Below are 10,699 nucleotides of genomic sequence, written 5' to 3' on the forward strand. Positions count from 1 at the left end.
GGAAACTTAAGTCTGAAACAGTCTGGTGCTCTGCTAAAGTGTTATTTCAGGAAGAAAAAGAAATCATTCTTGTAGAAGTAGGATTAGTAAAGCTTACGTATTTAGTACCTGGCACTAACTGGACACTCAATAAATATTTGTCCCATAAATAAAATATCAAATGTTATTGCCCAAGTTGAGTTGATGTTAATGGTTAGATTGCTTCTTACTCTACACGTCATCTCACTCTTCAAATCAGCAAACTATTCCTGTGTTTCTGCTTTGAACCCATAAAGGCAATAATCAATTGCCCTGATTCTCTCTTACATTCCCCAAAACGTATGATCACATGAACCTACTGGCTAAGCCTCCAGTAGGTTTTACCTCAGTTACCAATAGAAAATAGGTAACAAGGCCAGGCGAGATGGATCATGCCTGTAATCCCAGGACTTTGGGAGGCAGAGGCTGGCAGATCACCTGAGGTCGGGAGTTCGAGACCAGCCTGACCAACATGGAGAAACCCCGTCTCTACTAAAAATACAAAATTAGCTAGTCATGGTGGTGCATGACTGTAATCCCAGATACTCAGGAGGCTGAGGCAGGAGTATCGCTTGAACCCGGGAGGCAGAGGTTACCATAAGCTGAGATCGCACCATCACACTCCAGCCTGGGCAACAAGAGTGAAACTCAGTCTCAAAAAAAGAAAAGAAAATAGATAACAGATAGTGTATTGAAAATACATAAAGTCCCTATCACAGTTTGTGACATATTGTAGGTGCTCAATGAAAGGTGGCTATTATAACTTATCTTGTTACTATGGAACCCAATGGTCACAATTCCCCTAAATGTGTGTGTGTGTGTGTGTGTGTTACACACCTACCCAGAAAGGGCAATTATTCAGTCACTGGTCATCTGCTCAGTATATGTTCTTTAGAAAATCTTCTGACATTTCCCCCTAGAATCATTTCACTAATCGGTGCCACTAATATTGCCATAATCCCTTGTCCTGTATTTTAATGACAGTCACAGTCTATAAAGGTAGTATTTTTCTCTTTGTCCAGAGATTTCCTGTTCAGACTTGATTGCTGTTTTTTACTGTAGTTATTCTGTATATGTATAACAGAATCAACCTGCAAAATATAATATCATCTTTTCAGAACCAGCCATTAAACACTGATTAAATAATAAAACCTACATTTTTCTTATCATTAAAAAACATATGGGGCTAGGCATGGTGGCTCATACCTGTAATCTCAGCACTTTGGGTGGCTGAGGTGGGAGGGATCCCTTGAGTCCAGTAATTCAAGACCAGCCTGGGCAACACAACCCTATCTCTAAAAGAAGAAAAAAATCGTATAAAAAGTAAAAAAAGAAAAAATTACTAAACAAAGAAACAAACAAAATATGGTAGCACATATTGTAATGCCAAAGGTTCTTGCCTTAGCCACACCAAAGAATTAGTGTGGCGGCTGCCTGCGGCGAGTGATGGAGACACGGACCAAGAGAAAAAAGGCTGTAGGCTTTATTGAGCAGAGTGACAGTACAAAGCTTTCACAGCGTGGAAGGGGTCCCCAGCGGGTAGCCAGAGTTAGATTATGCAGTTGCCTTTTAAACTCTTTAAGGCGGGAAATACGTGCCTGCCGAGGGAAGATGTTACCAGAGCTAGAAACAAAGGCAGTAAATTATTTTATTGTGTGACATGTTTTAGATTTTGAGGAAAACCAGAATTGCAACTTAGGTTTTATCTACTTTATGACCTTGTAGTGGCATGGCAAAGGAGACAGGATCTCACAGGACTTTACAAAGTATGTTTACAAGGAAATGGAATTAGGAGCATAGATAAGGTCCGCTGGTCACAGAAAACAGGCATTTAACATTCCTTTTAGTTTTAGGGGAGGGGGAAGGGAGAGAGGGAGAGAGGACACAGGGAAACTTACAGCAAAATTATCGTCGTTTATACCTTTCTTGGGGAAGAAAACACATACACACATCCTGGTGTTAGGAATATTTTAAGCATATATCTTCAATATTATTCATCCAGGACCGAAGTCAGTCCTGATGCAGGAAATGAGTGAGTTTCACAGATTCCTGAGCCCCTACTTGACCCAGGAAGCCCAGCTGGCCCCTCCTCTCAATATTATAGATATGTGTACCAGTCATGCAAAACTAAATAGGTGGATCCGGTTTCTTTGCTTTGAACCAAGAAATACTATGGTTAAAAAGCTTCAAGTGTTAATAACCGTACTTGCTTTCATTATACACAATACTATCTAGGCATTCAGTGGTGAGATAATCTGGTAACTGGTCACAGGCTATAAATCCTAAGGCCAAGGGAGCAACCATTTACTGCAGGCTACCAGATCAGACCAAAAAAAAAAAAAAAAAAAAACCTTAACGGGGAAGAACGCATCATGCTCCAGGACCCAACTAGTACCAAGCCCAGCAGAAATTTGGGTGTAGTCCTGGCTAACCCCAAAGCCCATGATCCTTCTCTTATTCTTGCCCCTCACTGCCTCTGGAAGGCAGAATGCAGTGTGTGAATGACTCTTGAAACCCACTCTTCTCACCCAACATTGGGAACCTCATTTGTTATTCTATCAGGACTATGCAAGGAGGTAAGGCTTCAAAGAATCAGTCCAAAAAGAAATTTCCAACATCTCCTATACACATGTAGATAATCGGAGACTAGAAGGTAGGCAGTTTCTTGCACATCTACACATGACATTGACCCTGGTCAACCATTTTCCACAAACAACTCTTTTGGTGCTGATCTTCAAGTAGCGGTTTTGTGTAGTCCCATGTTGGTTTTCGGATAGTCCAAGATGAGATGGACAATTTTACAGTTAAGGAGGTGGGGGCGCAGTGGGGGGGTGGATATCACTGTCTTTTTTCCTCAGGGTTTGTCAGACCAGTTGGAAGGGGATGAACTTGTCAGTTGCTGGAAGCAATTTTCAGGCCCTGTGGACTGTAGAAAGGGTTTGAATCAATCCAGTGCTTCCTAGTCCTGACTCTCCTCAGCCAAACTTGGCCCAGCTAACTTCCTCACTTCCCTGGGGGCTTCCCTTTCTTAAAGAGATAACTCTCTTTTGATTTAGCCAAGGGCTAGGCTCAGGTGTGGGGAAGGAAGTCTTTAAATAATTTGTACTTTAATTAAAGGAGGAAGTTAAAAAAACAAAAAACCAAAAAAAACAAGAAAGAGGAAAAGCCAGCTGTTTTCTGCAAATCTTTGACACAACAGCTGTGCACTCTTCTCCTGCTCCAGTAGAAACTGGCTTCCTCCCCAACCCTGAATGTTGCTTTTCTAGTCTCCCTAGCTTATCCCAATGGCTGTGGCCTTGCCTCTATCATTTCACCTGTATGTAAGATTCTGAGAAATGTCAAGTGAGCTCAGAGACAGCTTGTTCAGTTCTTCACTTGGCTATGATCAAAGCTCTATTTTTCACATAATAGCCGTAATAGATAACACTTTATAAATACAACCTCGTTTAATCCTCAAAGTTACCCAGTGAGGAAGATTGTATTATTATCCTCAGTTCACAGGTGACAAAAATGAGATGTAGGTCCTATGTCCGAGTCACCTAACTTCAAAACTTATTCCATAAATCAGAGGATCACAAAATGTCTTGGCATCAGAAGGTGCTTGGTCAAAAACATAGATTTCCAGGCAGCCAACTCAGAGATTCTGACTGAGTAAATGTGGAGTGAAGCCCAGTAATCTGTTTTTTAACAAATGTCTCTGTTGAAGCAAGAGTTTAAATCTTTACAATGCTACTCTATAATTTTGTACATTCTGCTTGTCACAGCCCTTTCTCAGTTCTCAGTTCTAATTAATCACTCCTTCTATTGGGTTCCTGTTCTCACGCCTAGTGCAGCAGGAACTGCATTGTGTTAAAATCAGCTCCCCCCCTCCCCTTTTTTTTTAGACAGAGTTTCTCTGTGTCACCCAGGCTGGAGTGCAGTGAAATGATCTCTGCTCACTGCAAGCCCCGTCTCCAGGTTCAAGTGATTCTCATGCCTCAGCCTCCCAAAAAGCTGGAACTACAGGCATCCGCCACCACACCCAGCTAATTTTTGTATTTTTAGTAGAGACAGGGTTTCACCATATTGGTCAGGCTGGTCTCAAACACCTGACCTCAAGCAATCCACCCACCTCAGCCTCCTAAAGTGTTGGGATTAAAGGTGTGAATCACCATGCCCCGCCAAACTGAGTGCTTTTTATGTCTGTCTCCCTGACTAGATGGGGAGCTACTTGATGTGCAGGATCCTGTTTCTTCTTTCTTTTCTTTTCTTTTTCCTTTCCTTTCTCTTTCTCTTTCTGTTTCCTGGGTTGCTCATTCCATTGATCTTTACGTAGCTGGGTTCTCCTCATCATTTAGACCTCAACTTGAAAGTTCCCTCCTCAGAGAAGTCTTTTCTGATAACACAATCAAGAAGCCCTCCAGTCATTCTCTGTCACACCCCATTTCCTCATCCAGTGTGAAGCACGGTGCTTAGCATGGCAGATGCTCAACGGCAACTGGATTACTCAAATGCAGATTAGATACATTCTTAGGGCACCAAAAACAGAGGCATCAAAATAACTTTTTTAAAGTTAAAAGTGGTTATTTTAAACTACGGAAAAGTCATCTGAAAATTATCAGGATCTTGCTGGTCTCACACTTACATTATGGACTAGTATTGTTTGTATATAGAATTACATATCAGGTATGGACTCTATAACATTTTTGAACTTTGAGTCTCTAAAGGTTTTAATCTGGCACTCTGCATAGTACCTGCTTATCAATATCTTTGTTTTCCAAAACATTTTGAAAATAAGTTGGATGGGTATCATTATCCAGTCTTATCTTGAAGAGGTTAAAAACAGAAGCACAAAAAAGAAGAGAAAAAACATTGAACTGATTTTTTTAGAATCCTTCCTGAATTTGACCATTTTACTGGGAATAGAATATTAGACTAATAAATTGAGCATTAAACACAGCCCAAAGAGGACGTCCTTTCCTTGCAAAAAGCCTCTTGAGCATTAAAGAATCTACTCTCCAGAGGTTTAATTTGGGCAAAACCCTCACCAGGATGAGCTCACTTTATTTTTCTTACTCATGAAACATGGGAACCAAACTAGATAACCTGTAGGATGTGGACCGCCTAAGCATTAGACAATTCTATCTTGAGACGTAAAAGAAAACGTGCCTGACTCAAGATTTTTTACCAGAAACTCTTCTTCCCCTGATTAAAGTGACTCATCATTCTATCAAAGAAAGAAATGATCTGGCATTATTTACGCTTCTTAGGGTCCCATTTGTTATTCTGCTGGGGCTTGAGTTTGTCTCATATGAGACTAGCCTTTGATTTTCTGCATTCTTTAGTATAAATTTAGATGGGACAAAATTAACCTCTTGTCTCAGGTCCTGCAGTAGTCTCCAGACTGGTTTTTCTGCTTCCACTCTTGCATCATTGTAATTCTTTCTCCATGTAGACCCCAGAGTGATTTTTTTTAAAAAAATGTCAGATTCAATCACTCCTTGCTTAAAATATTTTAGTTACTTCCTTTCGCATTTAGAATCAAATCCAAATTCCTTACCCTTGCCTTCAAGACTGCGTGATGAACGATCAAGCTCCTGCCTCCTCTTTGGCTTCCTTGCCCATTATGCTCCCCTCGTATGATACGCTCCAGCCAGACCGATCTGCTGGCTCTTCCCTGCTCATACCAGTCTCATTCGTACTATTATAAATAAAGTTTCAGTGCTGCAAAAGAAATAGTACTCGAATATAAAATTTTCTTTTTAATCCTCAGCAAGGCAACATGCTTCTATAGAAGGGTGTGCCCTTACAGATGGAGCAATGGTGAGCACACACTTGGACAAGGGAGGGAAAGGGGTTCTTATCCCTGACGCCCGTGGCCCCTGCTGCTGTGTTGTTCCCCTATTGGCTGGGGTTAGACCGCACAGGCTAAACTAATTCCAATTTGCGAATTTAAAGAGAGTGATGGGGTGAGTAGTTTGGCAGGAAAAATGGTTATGGCAGAGCAGGAAGTCAGAATGAGTCAGGGTGGAGATTGAGCAGGTAATCACAATGAGTCAGGGTGGAGCAGGTAATGGAAAAAGGTTGCTTTTTGAGGAAGTTAAGTTTAAAAGTAGAAGGCAAAGAACTGAACATACTGGCATATTGATCCTTTGAAGAGAAATTTAGAACTCATAGCTAACAGTACCTGGAGAGTGTGCATGAGCCATTCCCTCTGCCTGAATCACTCTACATAGCAGGTCCAGCAGTTGAATTTATGTTTTAAAATGTGCTCTGGATTTGTTTAAATCGGGTATAGTAAGACATGCAGACATGGAAATGACTGTCATGAAGAAAGAAGTTTTTACACTTGCAGGTTCCTAGAAACAGGAGGTAAGCCACGAAGGCCCACAAAGGAAAGCACCAGGGTCAGTCAGGAGGCAGAGGAAGCAGAAGGAAAATGTGGCAAGAACTTTTATTGCACTTTGCAAGGAAAGGAATAGGTCAAGGTGGGGCAAGCAGCTTAGAATTGTCTAGTTTGAATAATGTCAGTGGGCTCTGGGGGTGTAGAGGCCATCCTGAGTTGCCTGGTTCCTGGCCCCAAGATGATTAGAGCAGGGCTGGAGAGTAAGAGTCCTATAGAGGAGGCTGGGGGAGTGTGGACTCCAGTTTGAGTAGTTTGCATATGAAAAGCAGGCTCCCTCTATCTCTAAGAATTAGCTCTTCCTGAGAAGAGTTATCCCTCCCCAATTACCAAGGCCCCAGTTGCCAGAGCATCCAACACACACACAAAAATAAGAAAATATAGTGAATATAGTTTAGTCCTACAAACTCCATAAAGATAATTGAAACACAGGTGCAGACTTCTGGAAACCATCACCTTCTAACTTGAAGAGGGCCTGGACAGGAATACCTCGCCTTTTCCCATTGTCTCGGACTTCATAAAGTTTGACTTGATATTCTTCCCTAGACTGGGAAATAGCAAATCAAATGTTATTGCTCTTCTCAGTTTTATTTTATTTATTTAGTGACAGTGTCACTTGCCAATCTCCCCAGTTTTAATAAAGAAATCCTTGTAAATATGTTGTCCTTTACCAATATTCTCAATAAATTTTGGCAAGGATGTGACACCAGATGAAACTATTCTCTTGAGATGTAAATGTAGGCAGAGGTCCTGTAAATTCTTTAAAGAGAAGCAATATGAGAAGAGAAAAGCACGTCACTATCATCTCTGAATAGCTGTCCCTTTCTAGAATCTGAACTAGGCCATCAAACTGTATTAACTCATCTGAATTCAAAATAAGGATGAGATGGAGGGGCTAGAAAAGAAAATGAAGGAGTGAGAGGCCTAAGAAGATTGTGAGGGTATTTAGGGGAATATGGTTCAAAAAGGAGAACAGCTCTCTTTTCCATATAAGGGAAGAAAGTCTGTCAAATAATCTTTTGCTGCAGTCTCCATGAATTTGTTGTTGCTGTTGACCCATTTTCCTATCTCTTGGTTGAATTTTTGCAATAGCAAAAGAACCAGCTTATCAGTATATATTGAGAGTTTAGTATAATACTTGAAAATTTTGATATCACAGAATCTTAGAGTTGTAGGAATTGTAGGAATTAGAGAATTACTCATTTACCTCTGCAGGAATTAATTCTGAAAGATAGTTATATAGTTAATACAGGTGATGTATTCTATTGCTGGACCTTTCATGGTATTAATTGTAATGGATAAAAACATAGCCCTTTCATGATATAGTTTGATTCAAAGATAAAATTGAGAAAGATTTTTTCCCCATGTTTTACTCAAGAGCAAGACTCTGTCAAAAAAAAAAAAAAAATAGTTCTCAAAGCCAGCGTTTTGGTAAGAGCATAGAGAGTCTGTGGTTGATTTGTGATGAGCGGTTTGTCAGGATTCTGTGATGCCAGTGGTGTATGCAAGATACTTTTCAGGCTGTAAAAAGGGGAAGAATATCATAATTGACTTTAACATTGAATGTACTTGAATATACTACATATAAACATACTAAATGACATATTATTATTCCAGGTTTGGATAATTTAGCATCTCATTTACCTCATCATGTATCCAGATCTTTCTGTCTTTTTTTTTGGGACGGAGTCTCGCTCTGTCGCCCGGGCTGGAGTGCAGTGGCCGGTTCTCAGCTCACTGCAAGCTCTGCCTCCCGGGTTTACGCCATTCTCCTGCCTCAGCCTCCCAAGTAGCTGGGACTACAGGCGCCCGCCACCTCGCCCGGCTAGTTTTTTGTATTTTTTAGTAGAGACGGGGTTTCACTATGTTAGCCAGGATGGTGTCGATCTCCTGACCTCGTGATCCGCCCGTCTCGGCCTCCCAAAGTGTTGGGATTACAGGCTTGAGCCCCCGCGCCCGGCTCTGTCTGTCTTCCTCAGATGCTGGCTTCGTTCTCAGGTCCTCGGCTGTTTCCAGGTAGATGCCACATCTTCAGGCATCACATCCTTGCCCACTGATATCTCACAGCTGGAAGAGAAGAGAGTGCAGCCACATCCCTCATTTAGCTTTTTTCTTTTTATTATTTTTTATTTATATATTTATTTTTTATTTTTTTGAGACACGGCCTGTGTTGCCCAGGCTGGAATGCAGTGGTGCAATCTCGGCTCCCTGCAGCCTCGACCTCCCAGGCTCACGTGATCCTCCCATCTCAGTCTCCCAAGTAGCTGGGACTACAGGCGCATGTCAACATGCCTAGCTAATTTTTGTATTTTTTGTAGAGATGGGGTTTCGCCCTGTTGCCCAGGCTGGTCTCAGACACCTGGGCTCAAGTGATCTGCCAGTCTTGGCCTCCCAAAGTGCTGGATTATAGGTGTGAGCCACTGCACCCAGCTTCATGTATCTTTTTAAGGGATAAGAAAAGCTTTTCCAAAGCCTTTCCTCCCCTATGTCATCAGCAAGAATTGTGCCACACGTCCATCCTAACCAATGTCCATTGTCCTAACCAATGACAAAGGCAATGGTTGTCATGATTGGCTCAAACCAATCCTGATTTACACCCTTGGGGCGGGAGAAAAGCCCAGCCTACTTTAAAGTTTACAGTCCACTGATTATGAAAAATACTTGGGCTCCTATTAACAACAGTGAAGAGGAAAATGGATGTAAAGTAGATACCCCACAAAGAAGGCAGTGTGTTTTGACAGTGAGTGGTGCACAGAGAAGGGTTTGTATTGTCCTCAAAAAATTAAGGAAATCCTTATTAATCACAATTTCTTTCAAATATGGAGATAAAACTTATTTCTGTCATTTCCACTTAGGCTTGGGTATTTTTCTGGATAGAAGTAAAATAAGTCTAATTTTTTATTATTGTGTCAATATCCCAGCACTATATATCTATATCTATATCTATCTAAAGATATATAGATATTTTGAGATAGGGTCTTGCTATGTTGCCTAGGCTGGAGTGCAGTGGTGGGATCTTGGCCCACTGCAACCTCTACCTCCAGGGTTCAAGCAGTTCTCATGCCTGAGCCTCCTGTTAGCTGGGACAACAGGTGCATGCCACCACGCCTGGCTAATTTATGATGTTTTGTTTTGTTTTGTTTTGAGACAGAGTCTCTGTCGCCCAGGTTGGAGTGCAATGGTGCCATCTTGGCTCACTACACCCTCTGCCTCCTGGGTTCACGCCATTCTCCTGCCTCAGTCTCCTGAGCAGCTGGAATTACAGGCGCCTGCCACCATGCCTGGCTAATTTTTTGTATTTTTAGTAGAGGCAGTGTTCCACCATGTTAAGCCAGGATGGTCTCGATCTCCTGACCTTGTGATTCGCCCACCTCGGCCTCCCAAAGTGCTGGGATTACAGGTGTGAGCCACTACGCCCAGCCTAATTTATGTATTTTTTGTAGAGACAGGGTTTTGCCATGTTGACCATGCTGGTTTCAAACTCCTGGCCTCAAGAGATCCGCCAGTCTAGGCCTCCCAAAGTGTTGGGATTACAGGCATGAGCCACTGTGCCTGGCTGAAGCACAATATTTAAATATTGTTCCTCCTGGACTCCTAGGCCTTTTCCTCCCGGTCACCTCAGCCCTTCCTCATGGTCTCCAAATTGATCACTATGTCTGCTCCTGGCATAACCCTCATCTCTTCAACTCCCAATTGATGACATGAAACTCAACTTTCAAGGCTTACCTCTGGAAAGCCTTTCCAAAGTCCCTATGGCAGTAAGCACTCCATGTTCTGTTTATAGTCCTCTCTAGTTCCTCCTCTATGCCCACATTTCTTGAACTCTTTATGTCAGTCAGTGTGCTAAAAACTTTATCAATAACCTTATTTAGTCTTCACTAGAACCCTATGGTACAGATATTAATTTTCTCAGCTTCATAAGTGACAACACTGAGGCACACACAGATGAGTAATTTGCTTAGGTCATAAGGTTTATAAATGGTGGGGCCAAGATTCAAATCCAAATCATTAGACTCCAGAGTCCTGGTTCATTAGTACCACACTCTACAGCTTCAGCACGTTCTTACCCATTTCCCCAGAGTTATCCTTGCCCTAAGTCTGGCTTTGTGTGTCACTATGTCTGGTGCATAGGGAATGCTTCACGAATGTTTGGCAAGTGAATGAATGATTCATGGTTATTCTCTATACTCTTCCATATAACACCATTAATCAATTTCCTCCTGAAAATAGGCCCAGAAAATACTACCTCAAGAGTTTTTTGTTGTTGTTGTTTTCTTTTTTTGAGATGGAGTCTCGCTC

At 41.8% G+C, this 10,699-nt stretch overlaps 1 long non-coding RNA gene across 1 annotated transcript; it reads right to left on the reverse strand.

Moving 5' to 3' along the window:
• Positions 1 to 1,504: 1,504 nt before the first annotated feature.
• LOC108516682 (uncharacterized) lies at positions 1,505 to 8,080 on the reverse strand. Its single transcript, XR_001881909.1, has 4 exons — positions 8,045 to 8,080; positions 6,857 to 6,947; positions 5,558 to 5,721; positions 1,505 to 2,944 (listed from the first exon to the last, which is right to left on the reverse strand). It is a non-coding gene; the product is annotated as an uncharacterized LOC108516682 (long non-coding RNA).
• Between the last annotated feature and the right edge of the window lie 2,619 nt (positions 8,081 to 10,699).

Source organism: Rhinopithecus bieti, unplaced genomic scaffold (genome assembly GCF_001698545.2).
Source record: "Rhinopithecus bieti isolate Rb0 unplaced genomic scaffold, ASM169854v2 scaffold_38527, whole genome shotgun sequence".
NCBI lineage: Eukaryota > Metazoa > Chordata > Mammalia > Primates > Cercopithecidae > Rhinopithecus > Rhinopithecus bieti.